Consider the following 12,372-nt stretch of genomic DNA (forward strand, 5'->3'; position numbering starts at 1 on the left):
GATCATAGTCAAAGTTTTGTTCTTGCTGTAACAGCTGTTCTGAATAGATTAACCTCCAAACATCTGTCAAAATTGTGTCTTTGCACATTAGCATCTGATAAAAGAGAATGTGTCTGTAGGAGTAAGGTCCTTTTGAGGGGTGCTTGCTACTAGAGTTTAGACACCTCAAATTGGATGGCCTTGTTAGTGCAAGTGCCTGAGGCACAGTGATGCCGAGCAAACCAAAATGTCGGAGTTTCGAGCAAAGAAAATTTTATTGCAAGACCAGGCCAGAAGACAGAAGGCTTGTGCTCAGAAATGCCCCAAACTCCCCAAAGGGTTTTAAAGCATTTTTTAAAACCCAGGTGAAAAATCCAGGTGAGGATGGGGGTGGGTCACAGTGTCTATGATCGGCTTGTGCATATTTCTCTGATTGGCTGATGGTGAGATCACAGAACAGGGTCACAGGGGTTAACATTATCAGTTCTTAGGCTTCAGGAGACCTGGGACTATGTGCTAATGGTTATCAAGTAGTTAACACCTTCCATTTGATTGGAGGATTTTACGTCTTCAAAACAACTCAGGAATTGTGCATCGAATAATATTATCTGGGTACTTGCGAGAAAAAATGATGCAGGGGCCTGTCCCATGGGGTCCTGTTCAATTACAGCCTGGATGTGGAAAAATATATTAAAGAAAAGTGAATGCTTATAGCCAAACATACAGTCTAATTAAATTAGCTTAAGGAAATATGTGACCAGGACTGTCTGAACATTTGTCTCACCTTGAGTAACTTTAGAGAGGTTTCTTCCTTGCCTGTTTTTTTCTGAGTATTTACTTTAGAAAATATCAAATTGCAAATTCCTTCTCTGCTGCTTTGAGATGTAAATCTTCTTCCAGTCTTCTGTTAGTTTTTCAACCAGGAATGTCTTTCTCAAGAATTGGGAGCCATCCTTTATAATGGAATCATTGAGAAAATGTCCCTATCTCCCAGTTTTTGTGGGAGGGTCAGCTTCAATTAGCAACTTTGACCAATCACCCCCCCACCACCCACAATCCCAGGAAAGTCCTCCAATACTTCCAGTAACTCACTGCAACACCTGATGTTCTCCTGTCTTTTGTTCCAGCAGAGTTGAGTTCAATCTCTCTCCTATTGCAGTAGTCCTGATAAAATCTTCCTTGCCTGTTTTATTCATCCCTTGCAATTGTTCTTTGACACTTGTACACCACTGTTACTTTAACAAGTTCTCCACAACACATTTGTGAAAAGTCTAATGTTTTCCATCCCATAGAACTTTGAGGCAATATTAGTTTTCTTGGTAAAGGGCACAGTTAGCTGTACCAGTGATTCAAGGTATTCTGCTTATCTCCCTTCTCTGTTCATCAACAGTGATCTTAGAAGAATATGAGTCCATATCTGGTGTACACCCAGAGTCACTCCTATCTGCATAGCTAATCTCAAAGAAAAGACACCTGCAATTATTTGATGAGAAATCTTATGGTAGGGGAGGAACCATGGGAAAAGGGTATTTCTTTAGAGGGGAAAAGGAAGAGAATTTGATGTGTGGATCGGTCTTTTTATAATAACTTGGGGCATGTCTGGTGCATGAACTGATGAACAGGGACTTTTAGAGCTGAGGCACTTTGGGCCATGGAAGATGAAATGCCTGAAATCTCCTGAGATATTGGAAAGTTTTCTTCCCCAGAAAAATACTACATAAGATGATCTGTCTAGAGCCTCTATGATTGTCACCAGGCAACTTGGCCAGTCTCAAAGTATTATTTTTGATTTATTGGTCAGAGGCAACATGACAAACTGGGACAGAGCTCATCTCTTTGAGGTCAGATTTCAGTGAAGAGATGGTTCAGTTCAGTTCATTTCAGTCACTCAGTCGTGTTCGACTCTTTGCGACCCCATGAATCACAGCACGCCAGGCCACCCTGTCCATCACAAACCCCCGGAGTCTACTCAAACTCATGCCCATCGAGTCGGTGATGCCATCCAGCCATCTCATCCTCTGTCGTCCCCTTCTCCTCCTGCCCCCAATCCCTCCCAGCATCAGGGTCTTTTCCAAAGAGTCAACTCTTTGCATGAGATGGCCAAAGTACTGGAGTTTCAACTTCAGCATCAGATGATGGTATCACCATCATCTGATGGTGAAGAGATGGTATCACCCCCTAAATGTCTGATTCCATCACTCTTCCTTATCTTCGAATCAAAAAGAAATTAAATGACTTTATCTAAAACAACTTGGATTTATGACTAAATGCTCTGTCCTAAACAGAGCAACAAAGAGTAATGGACTTAAAGCCTGAATATTTGCTCCTCTAAGGAACATATCCTCTTCACATCTGAGTCGAATCTAGAAGCTAATACTTTATACTTCTACTGGATATTACATCACTCCTGAGGACAACTTCTTTCCCTGCTGTTATAATCAATATTTGATGTCAAAACCACTCCAGAATGCACAGTTCCCAATGACTCTCTTAAGAATTAGACCATGATAGAACACAGAAAGGAGAGTAGACTTCAGAAGAGGGATAGACTACATCTCCATTAACAGAAGAAGGCACCAGTTCTTTACACTGGAGAGACTAGTACATGTTATTAGCAGCCTGAACTAAGTAAGGAAAATCTAATGTTACATAGGACTTTTATGTTTGTCAGCTTTTAGTGACTTGAGTTTTTTTTTTAATTCCTTTCTTTCTCCTTAACCTTCATTCCTGATGTAGACATATAATAGACTTCATTGCTGTGTAGCTCTTGATAAGCTATTGAAAGGTAACACTTTAAAGGTTCATTCTGGTATTTATTGTTGTTCCGTCACACAGTCATGTCTGACTTTTTGTGACCCCATGGACTGCAGCATGCTAGGCTTCCCTGTCCTTCTACTCTCCTGGAGCTTGCTTAAACTCATGTCCATTGAATCAGTGATGTCATCCAATCATCTTATCCTCTGTCATCCCCTTCACCTGTCTTCAGTCTTTCCCAGAGTCAATCTTTCTAATGAGTTTGCTCTTTGCATCATGTGGTCCAAGTATTGGAGCTTCAGCATCAGTCCTTCTAAAGGGTTGACTGGTTTGATCTCTTTGCAGTCCACGGGACTCTTAAGAGTTTTCTCCAACACCACAGTTTAAAGGCATCAGTTCTTTGGTATTCAGCCTTCTTTATGGTCCAACTCTCACATCCACACATGACTACTGGAAAAACTATAGCTTTGACTAGACAGAATTTTGTCAGCCAAGTAATGTCCCTTCTTTTTAATATGCTGCCAAATTTTGTCATAGCTTTTCTTCCAAGGAATAAGCATCTTTTAAATTTGTGGCTGCAGTTACCATCTGCAGTGATATTGGAGCCCAAGAAAATAAAGTCTGTCACTGTTTCCATTGTTTACCCATCTATTTGCCATGAAGTGATGGGATCGGATGCCATGATCTTAGTTTTTTGAATGTTGACTTTTAAGCCAACTTTTTCACTCTTTCCTCTTTCGTTTGGTATAATTTATGTTTTTCCAGTATGTGCCAGGTATTGTATTCTGGTTTCCAAAAATATGTTGTTGTTGTTTCACTTTCTTTAGAAGTTTATATGGCAAGATGGAAATCTTTTCATGGTTGCTTTTTGTTGTGGTTTTTTAATTTTTGTTTGTTTTGTGATTCTTTTGAAAAACTGATCACACCCACTATTTTTTCAAAAATAGTGCTTTTTTGCTTATATATTATAATGTTGAAGATTTCCCATATAAAGAAAATATTTTTTAAAGCCAAAGAAAAAAACTAAAAATACATAATTTTACATTTATTTCTTATCTTCAGAGATTATTTCCTTTTTTTTTTTTGTTTTACTGGGGTATTTTTTGCTCCTTAAAAGACTAGATTCTAATTATGTAACTAAGGTTTACCTAAGTTGTGCTTTTTATAAAAGTTCTATGATTTTATCAGCCTAATAAATTTTCTTCTATGATAATAATATCATGTACCAATATCTATTATGTCTAAATTTGTCTACATAGATTATTTAATATCATCAGTTTATTGAACCGACCCTTGGAGCTGCTTCATGAAAGCAAACTGGTCACTTTTCATGTGACTCGGAAGGGATTGCAGTGGTCTTCAGCTATGAAATCGCAAAGAAGATGATACCAAAAAATTACTGACATGCATTTCCTGTAGCAGTGGTGTGCATGCTCAGTCACTAAGTTGTGTCCCACACCACAGACTGTAGCCCGCCAGACTCCTCTGTCATTGCAATTTCCCAAGCAGGAATCCTGGAATGGGTTGCCATTTCCTTTTCCCCTGTAGTAGTGGACACTTCATCAATTAGTTGTCCTCCATCTTATGCAGATCTTGCCAGTTTTACTACATATTTTTTCACTTCTAAAATCTGACAAATCTCCACTTCACACAACCTTTTTATTAACAACTTATAATTTTGAATTATATTGATATGATGAGTTTGATTATCTTCTAAAACATCCTGTATTATTTTGTGACTGTCTTAATATATATCTTTGTTACTTTATACTGGGGCATATTTACATTTCTAGATGGGTTGGAAAGAGTGATAGATTCCCGTTTGGCTTGTCCCAACTTCATGGACTGATTAGATTTTATATTCTCTCATATATTCTGAAAATCAGCCCTAATAATTGTTATAGCTATAGTGCATTCATTTGTTGCAGTAAGTATTACTTTGCATTGTCTTACAGACCAACCATAATCTGAACCCAACATTTTACACTCCATTTAATTATACTTCTATTATTTTCTGAAATTTTAAATAGATTGTGGACACTTTACCCACAGCCCCTTTAGAGATTTGTATTTCTAATGGTGCTTTCTAAGTTGGATAGAAAGTTCTATCTGACTTATTACAAATAATGCCTGGTTCAATATACTTATTCTGTTCATTTTTTGTTTCTCAGGCTTAGCTTTAAAAGCATAGTGTTTATCCTATGGCATCATTCCCATGTGTGAATTAAGCTTTTGATGTCTTCAACAGCTGTTATTCTACAGGACTGTTTATTTATTGATTGTTCCTTCTGTTAGTTGCATGAACTTTAATAGTATTTTCTTATTTTACATTTGCTATGCCCACATAGATATAGGTTCTAACTATCCACTTAAGCTTTGTTCTTACATTCATTGAATCATGCTTAATCTGGTTACTGACTTGATGATTCTTAGTGTATTTTTTCCAAAGACTGAGAGCTATAATTTACATGAGAAATTGGGTATACTTCAAGTACCCACATTAAAAAGGATTTGGAAAACACCTCATACATTAATCCTTGATCATATATTTCAGCCCTACTTCTGGTGCTGTTGGAAAAGAAATATCTATTCCTTCCTGGTACAGTTTTAGGAGCTGCTGAGTCTCATTATAGCCTGACTCTTGACAGAGATTTTGGTAAGTGTTCTAATTCTGTCCTGTTATGTGCCCTGGTTTCTATGACTCCTTTGGGTTTCCTTCTGCTTCAGTATTGTTCTTCAAAATAATTGGTCTAGCTGACCCAGGAGCCTATAGGCCATCATCTGGCACACAGCTTATTTTTAATACCTAAGAAGCCAAACTCAGGTTCAAGAGCAAGAAAATTAAAAAAGAAGGGGTGTTTTAAGCCACTAAGTTTTAGGGAAGTCTGTTGTAAATTATAATTGTAGCAATAACTAATGATATACTCATGTCATACTCTTATACACACATTTAAACAAACACCACATATATTAATATTTAAAGCATTTAACGTGAAAAGAAAGCTTGCTTCTACTTATTAAATGGTTAATTTATCTGATCTGAGTTGGATTAACAGCATCATTTTGGTGGGACAATGTATACTTAAATTATTTCATTTATTTTAAATAAGATGAGTAATAGAAAAACCAAATTGAGGAATATGTTTTAAAATCAATTTTACTTCATTTAAAAAATTTTTCCCCAAACTTAAGTAAATGATCTCACATTTTCATCTGTAGCTTTAATTCTTAATAAACAGTCATTTCCAATAACTTATGTTGTCCTTAAAGATACATAGATTTTCTGTATCTGAATGTTTGAGGCAGACTTCAATACTTCTATCAAATTCCTTACAGTTAAGTAATAGCTTCTTAGATAAGCCACTCCATGAATTTTACCTACATCAATAAAAATGTTTGTTACATTATGAAACATGTCATAACAATCTGTAGGAACTCTGTTCTTCTAAGCTTCCTACTTTTATGGTTACCCTGTGATTCTTTTCATACTGTTCATGGGGTTCTCAAGGTATGACTACTGAAGAGGTTTGCCATTCTCTTCTCCACTGGACCATGTTTTATCAAAGCTCTCCACCGTGACCAGTCTGTCTTGGATGGCCCTAAAGGCCATGGCTCACAGTTTCATTGAGACAAGGCTATGATCCATATAATCAGTTTGGTTAGTTTTCTGTGACTGTGGTTTTCTCTCTGTCTGCCCTCTGATGGATAAAGATAAAAGGCTTGTCAAAGTGTCCTGATGGGAGGGACACTTCTTGTGACCCAACACAAGATAAGAACCTACATCAAGAGTGAGCATGTAGAAAGTTTATAGTCATGTAGCATGTAATTACATCCTCAGCTCACTCAATAAATTACAGGCTGTTAAGTAGTCCAGGTGTTATGCAATTTGCACAAGTCCCGAGTGGTAAGAGCTGCATGCTCCTCACTGGACTAGGTAGCAGCCTATTACAATGTGTGAACCTTCAGAGTTAGGAGCCAACTGTAATCTTAAAATACATAAAATGTGAGAAACTGTAAGTACATGGTTACTTTGTAATTTCTTATCAATAATATTCATTTTTAATCAAGTCCATTTTTAGATAATTCATAATTATCTGAATTAGAGAAGCAAAATGTATGTTATGCTATTCAAATGAAATTTAATGATAACAGAATAAGCTTCAAAGGGATTTTATGTCAAGGAAAGACACAACTGTTCTGAGTCTTTGAATATTTCTTTCTTTTGCAGCTCCCTTTCTTCCAATATTCAGTTTGTAAATTCCAACCACCAGTAACATCAGACTCCAATTTTTATCTTCTCTGCTTAGATTATTGAGCCATTTTTATTCATACACTGCGGCCTAAAAGTTCTGGAAAAAATGCCAAAATCATCACTTCTTTTTCATATTTCCAGCACTTTGTTGTCTAAAATCTAAAAACAGTATTTCCTATATTACCATATATATTAGACATATATTCTGTGTTTCTTCAGATCAAAGTTAAGCATGAGAATCTAATAGGTGATAATAACATTCCTATAAAGGAAATCAACACCTCTCCTTATATAACCAATGTAATTACTTTCTTCCTTTTTGATTTACACCATTTAATGATGATGTTTAGTAATTTTACAAGATAAGATATGCTTGTTTTCTACTGTATGAAGAACACTGGGTAATAAAATGAAAATGGAAATCCTCACAGACTGACTTTTGTTGACTCCACAGCATCTATATAATGACTAAATCTATCTATAATGATTAAATCAAGTTCTCTTCTCTTTAAACCCATGAAGATCCGATTACATAAATTTATTTTATTTTTATGTGTGTTTTCTAAAATACATATGACTATGTATATATATGGATAATATTTCCTAACATGAATATTAATTGATGTGGATAAAAATGAAAGCAGCTAATAAATTACCCATAATTAAAAATTAAAGAGTGGAAATTAACATATAATAGGACAAGTATAATCAGATTTTAAGGTAATCTGACATAAAAATTACATTTATTCTGAATAAGGTAGCACTCTATACTTATATTTACAAATTGGAATACCAATGTGGTTTCATTTAAGTCATACATACTTATTTACAGTTGTATTTAATGTTATTTCAAAATATGGAATTGTTTAAAACAAAACTTTAATTTGTGTGACAAAAGGGACTACAGGTAGGAAGAATTTTGTGCCCCTCTATCAAGTAAAGAATCTACAGTATTATAAGAAGAAGGAAATTAAACAAACATGAGAATTACTGTATTACTACTGGAGAAAGGAAAGTTGTAATTGCCTGACTGACAATACACCAAGCAATTTATTGGATGTGCAGTTTAATAATATATGACACTATGATTAATCTGAGTATTTGATACTTATTCATTTATTCAAATCATTTAAAGAGACCATATAATGATTAATGACATTAAAAATGTTTATCTAAAGTGTTCATTTCTGTAGGTCATTCTGATATGATTTGATAAGATCTTTTAATTAACTTATAATTTATATCTAGTAAATCAATTCTGAATGTATTTTTAGACCCAAATAAATTACAATCATGTAAACAGCAATAGACAATCTACATTAGACAGAAGGTATAACACTATATACTGTGTTGTTGTATGCATATGTGTATGAAAAAAACCCAAGACATTTATTGTCTTATTTACAATAAATTTAAATGTGAGCATTTGATTGTTTTCCAATTGAAGATAAATAAGTTTCCTGTGGCTGGGAGAACTGTATGATTCAGTATATAAAACACTTCAGTACCTGTGACTTAAGCCCAAGGCTCTTTAAGAAACAGTAATGCTGACATTCTTTTCAACTTGATTTTTAGTGACCTACAATCAACCTAGGCCATAGAACACTGAAATAAATATTTAACAGAAAAAAGATAGTATAAAGTAGATAGCATAAAGCATTGTAGAAATGTAGAGGTATAACATTTTATGAAATGCTACAACAGAGCATGAAGTTTGATTAAAACAGTGACACTTTTTGAAAGCTTCCTTAGAAGCAGTTAGATCTGCATACATCTTCAGCACCTTTGTGGGTGAGTGAAGTGTCCTTTTTCAACAGGTAGGATCCTGGAGAGAAAGGAGAGCACAGTGTCTCTATGACAGAGTCCATCAGGCATGATGGGAATCTGATATTAAAAGTGCAGGAACTATGTGAGTGTGTATGTGCACTATATCCACCACTCAGCTCCCAGAAGGGGTAAACCACTGTGAACCTGGAACAGTATTTCTTGAAGATTCTGACTGGCTGCAGTGAAGCCGTGGTTGACCAGTTGTTCTCACATATCTAGAATTCTAATAAACTCACTGATGATGCCTCATTCATAAATGTGAACAGACTGACAATGACCAGCAGACATTTGAAAAAAAAAAAATTTATGTGAAAGAGGCCAAACCAAACAAATATGAAAAAGCAACTTTACAAAACAGATTGTGAAAATTGAAGGAAACATAAAAAATGAAAAAATAAAAAAAACTAACACCAACACCAATTAATTGAGACATAAGTGGAATGATAGTCCACTCCTAAAACAAGAGCAAAATACAGTAAAAAATGAATATTGGGAGAATAGAAAGTGCTCTTGACAGTTAAATTTAAAAACCAAAATGAGAAGTACAAATGAATGATGAGGAAGACAAACTTGAAAAAAAAACTTCCAGAAAGAGAGCAAAAATGAATATTTGATTGGAAAATAGTAAAGAAGTACAATTAGAAAATTTGCAGTTTGGAAGAACAAAATCTGAATAATAATTTTCCAGAAACTGAAAATTACCAACACAATAAATGAAAAATCCCAAATTTGAAATACAAGTTTCCAGGTTGTCTAGCACAGTAGATAAAAGCATGCATTCTTTAAGCATACTGTTAAAAAGTTTCAAAACACTTGGCATGAAGAAACAATACTATAACTCTCCAGAATGAGAAGCAGAGGTCGTCACTTAACCATACAAGAATATGAATAGGAAGTAGGCTTTCAGTACTGTTGTATGACTGGTTTCTGTTAAAGAGAACAATCTTATTGTTAGGTTTTAAATCAAAAGTTAATAGGTCTTTTTTATCTTGTCATCTACACAGGACTTATTTCCATCTTGTGTCACTTTGTTGAAATTCCAGTCTATTCTTATTCCTGTTAAATAACACATGGTTTTGAATGGTTTTAATGAGTCTACTAGACTGTAGCAAAGTCAATAGAAAAGAGATAACAGAAAAATAAAAAAGAGAGAAAGAAATTCAGATGCAGGAGCAATGTGTTTCAGTTTGGGCTGAAGGAAATGTCCTGTTTTGCCCCAAATTTTAGAAACTATTCTCAATTATTTGGTGTAAGTTCTAAAAATATCTGCATAGGAAAAAAATATTCTGAAATCTTTATGGGGAAAAATGGCACATTGTAGATCACTATAAATATCTGTATGAAACATAAAAAAAATGGAAACTAATAGGATGGTTTAAGTGGGAAGTGGAGAAATAAGGAAGGGAGGGAGGAAAGAAGAATTTTAGTTTGAGTGGAAAGTGGGGAAGGAAGGAAGGGAGGAAGGAAAGAACTTTTCATAATGAAATTTTATATTCTTTCCTACTGTTTTTGTTCCTGTACCCATATCACTGTACAATTAAGAGAAAATTCTATAATGGGTCCAAATCTCTAAGCTTTGGGTCCAAATCTCCAAATTTTACAAAATACACAAGTAATTAGTTCAGTGTTATTTCATAATAATATACCAATATGGTTGAACAAGTTTTGTGCAACTTTTCCCCTATAAAATCACTGTACCATTATTTTTCTTTTTAAAGACTTTAGTTTTAGAACAGTTTTACGTTCACAGCAAAATTAAAAGGATAGCACCCAGATTCCCCATGTACCCCTTGCTCTCACAGAAGCAAAGCCTTCCCCATCATTGACATCCCCCATTAGATGGAGTGGGAGGCAACATAGAAGAGAGAGGAGGGGCTAGAATGATCCATGTGTTAATAGACATAGTAAAAGACTTCAGTATGAAACCATGGCTAGTTAACATATATAGAGAAGCATAAATATAGAAATAACTGTAGACACATGTGTATAACAGCTTTGTGTATACATATATGCATATATATATATATATGTGTGTATGTATATACAACCTCTGTTAGTTAAATGAGACTAGAAACAAAAAAAACCCTGGCAATACAAAGACATCAAGCATCCAAATTTGGTTTTTAATATCATTCTCCAAAATAAGAGATCAGGGATCCTTGGAGAAATAACTGATTCTAGCACTGAACAAGACATAAACAAGTTAAGCCTAGAGTATATTTACAAATGAGTAAAGTACACACACAGTCACACGCACACAAATACACCAACAATGATGAGAGCACGTCAAAAGGACACAGAGCCAACAGAAGACTCCCAGTTGCCGATGCTGGGACTATTTGAGCAATAAAATAAGTAGCCTTTAATTACAACCTGGAGTATAAAATACATATCCATGGGTCTATAATGATACACATAAATGATTTAATAAATATATGAGGGAGAAAATTCTAAAATCAATAAATAAATGGAGGGGAATTCTGTAAGAAAGAATTTCAAATAATTTAAGCCTAGATCTTTTACCCTTAAGCAGGGCACTCAAACCTTGAGTGGGTACAATGACTTCCTTCCAAAGAGAAAGAAAAGAGGAAAAGTAACTTTACAGAAGAGAAGTTCAGTAATCACAACCTCAAGCCAGATGATCAAAGTTAACAGTAATGGGTCCTATTGATAAAACAACTCTTTTTAAAAAAAATTATTCTGTTTAAGTTTAGCTGATTTACAATGTGTTAATTTCTGCTCTACAACAAAGTGACTCAGTATATATATATATATATATATATATATATATATATATATATATTCAATTTCTGGGTTAGAAAGATCCCCTGGAGGAGGGCATGGCAACCCACTCCAATAGTCTTACCTGGAGAATCTCATGGACAGAAAGCCTGGAGGGTTACAGTCCCTGGGATCTCAAAGAGTTGGACATGACTATGCAAATAAGCACAGCGTGGCATTCCCTCTTGTTACAAGGAAAAGTCCATTTTGATGCCATGTTGGATCTGTTTCTTTTACTTTAACCTTTGCTTCCTGTTGCTTTTGTCCTCTGTCCATGCCTAAAAGCCTACCTCCGGGAACCCTGCCATTCTGCCTGAATGTTAAACCAAGATGCCTTTGTTCAGGACTCTGACCATCTGTGGATGACTACAAGAAGGAAGAAATTAACACATTCCCTCCCTGACTGGCCATTCTAGGAGATATTTGCAAGATTAATGGCCTTTCTACTTTGCTTCCTCATCTCCCTCCATCTCTGTTCTGTAAAAGACCCAGACTATGTTTATTTTGAGACATTAGTCGCCATCTTCTCGGTCTGCTAGCTCTCTGAATAAAGTCACATTCCTTGCCTTAGTGCCTTGACTGACTGTAGACTTATTGACCTGTTGTGCAGTGAGCAGAGAAAGCTTGGACTCAGTAACATCTCTGGGTGGCCTTTCTCCCCACAAAACATTACCCCAGACTAGTCATGAGGAAAATATCATAAAAATCTCATTTGAAGAACATCTTACAAAATATTTGATCAGCAATCTCCCAAACTATAAAGGTCATTAGAAGAAAGA

The sequence above is a fragment of the Odocoileus virginianus genome, chromosome 12, assembly GCF_023699985.2.
Source record: "Odocoileus virginianus isolate 20LAN1187 ecotype Illinois chromosome 12, Ovbor_1.2, whole genome shotgun sequence".
Taxonomy (NCBI): domain Eukaryota; kingdom Metazoa; phylum Chordata; class Mammalia; order Artiodactyla; family Cervidae; genus Odocoileus; species Odocoileus virginianus.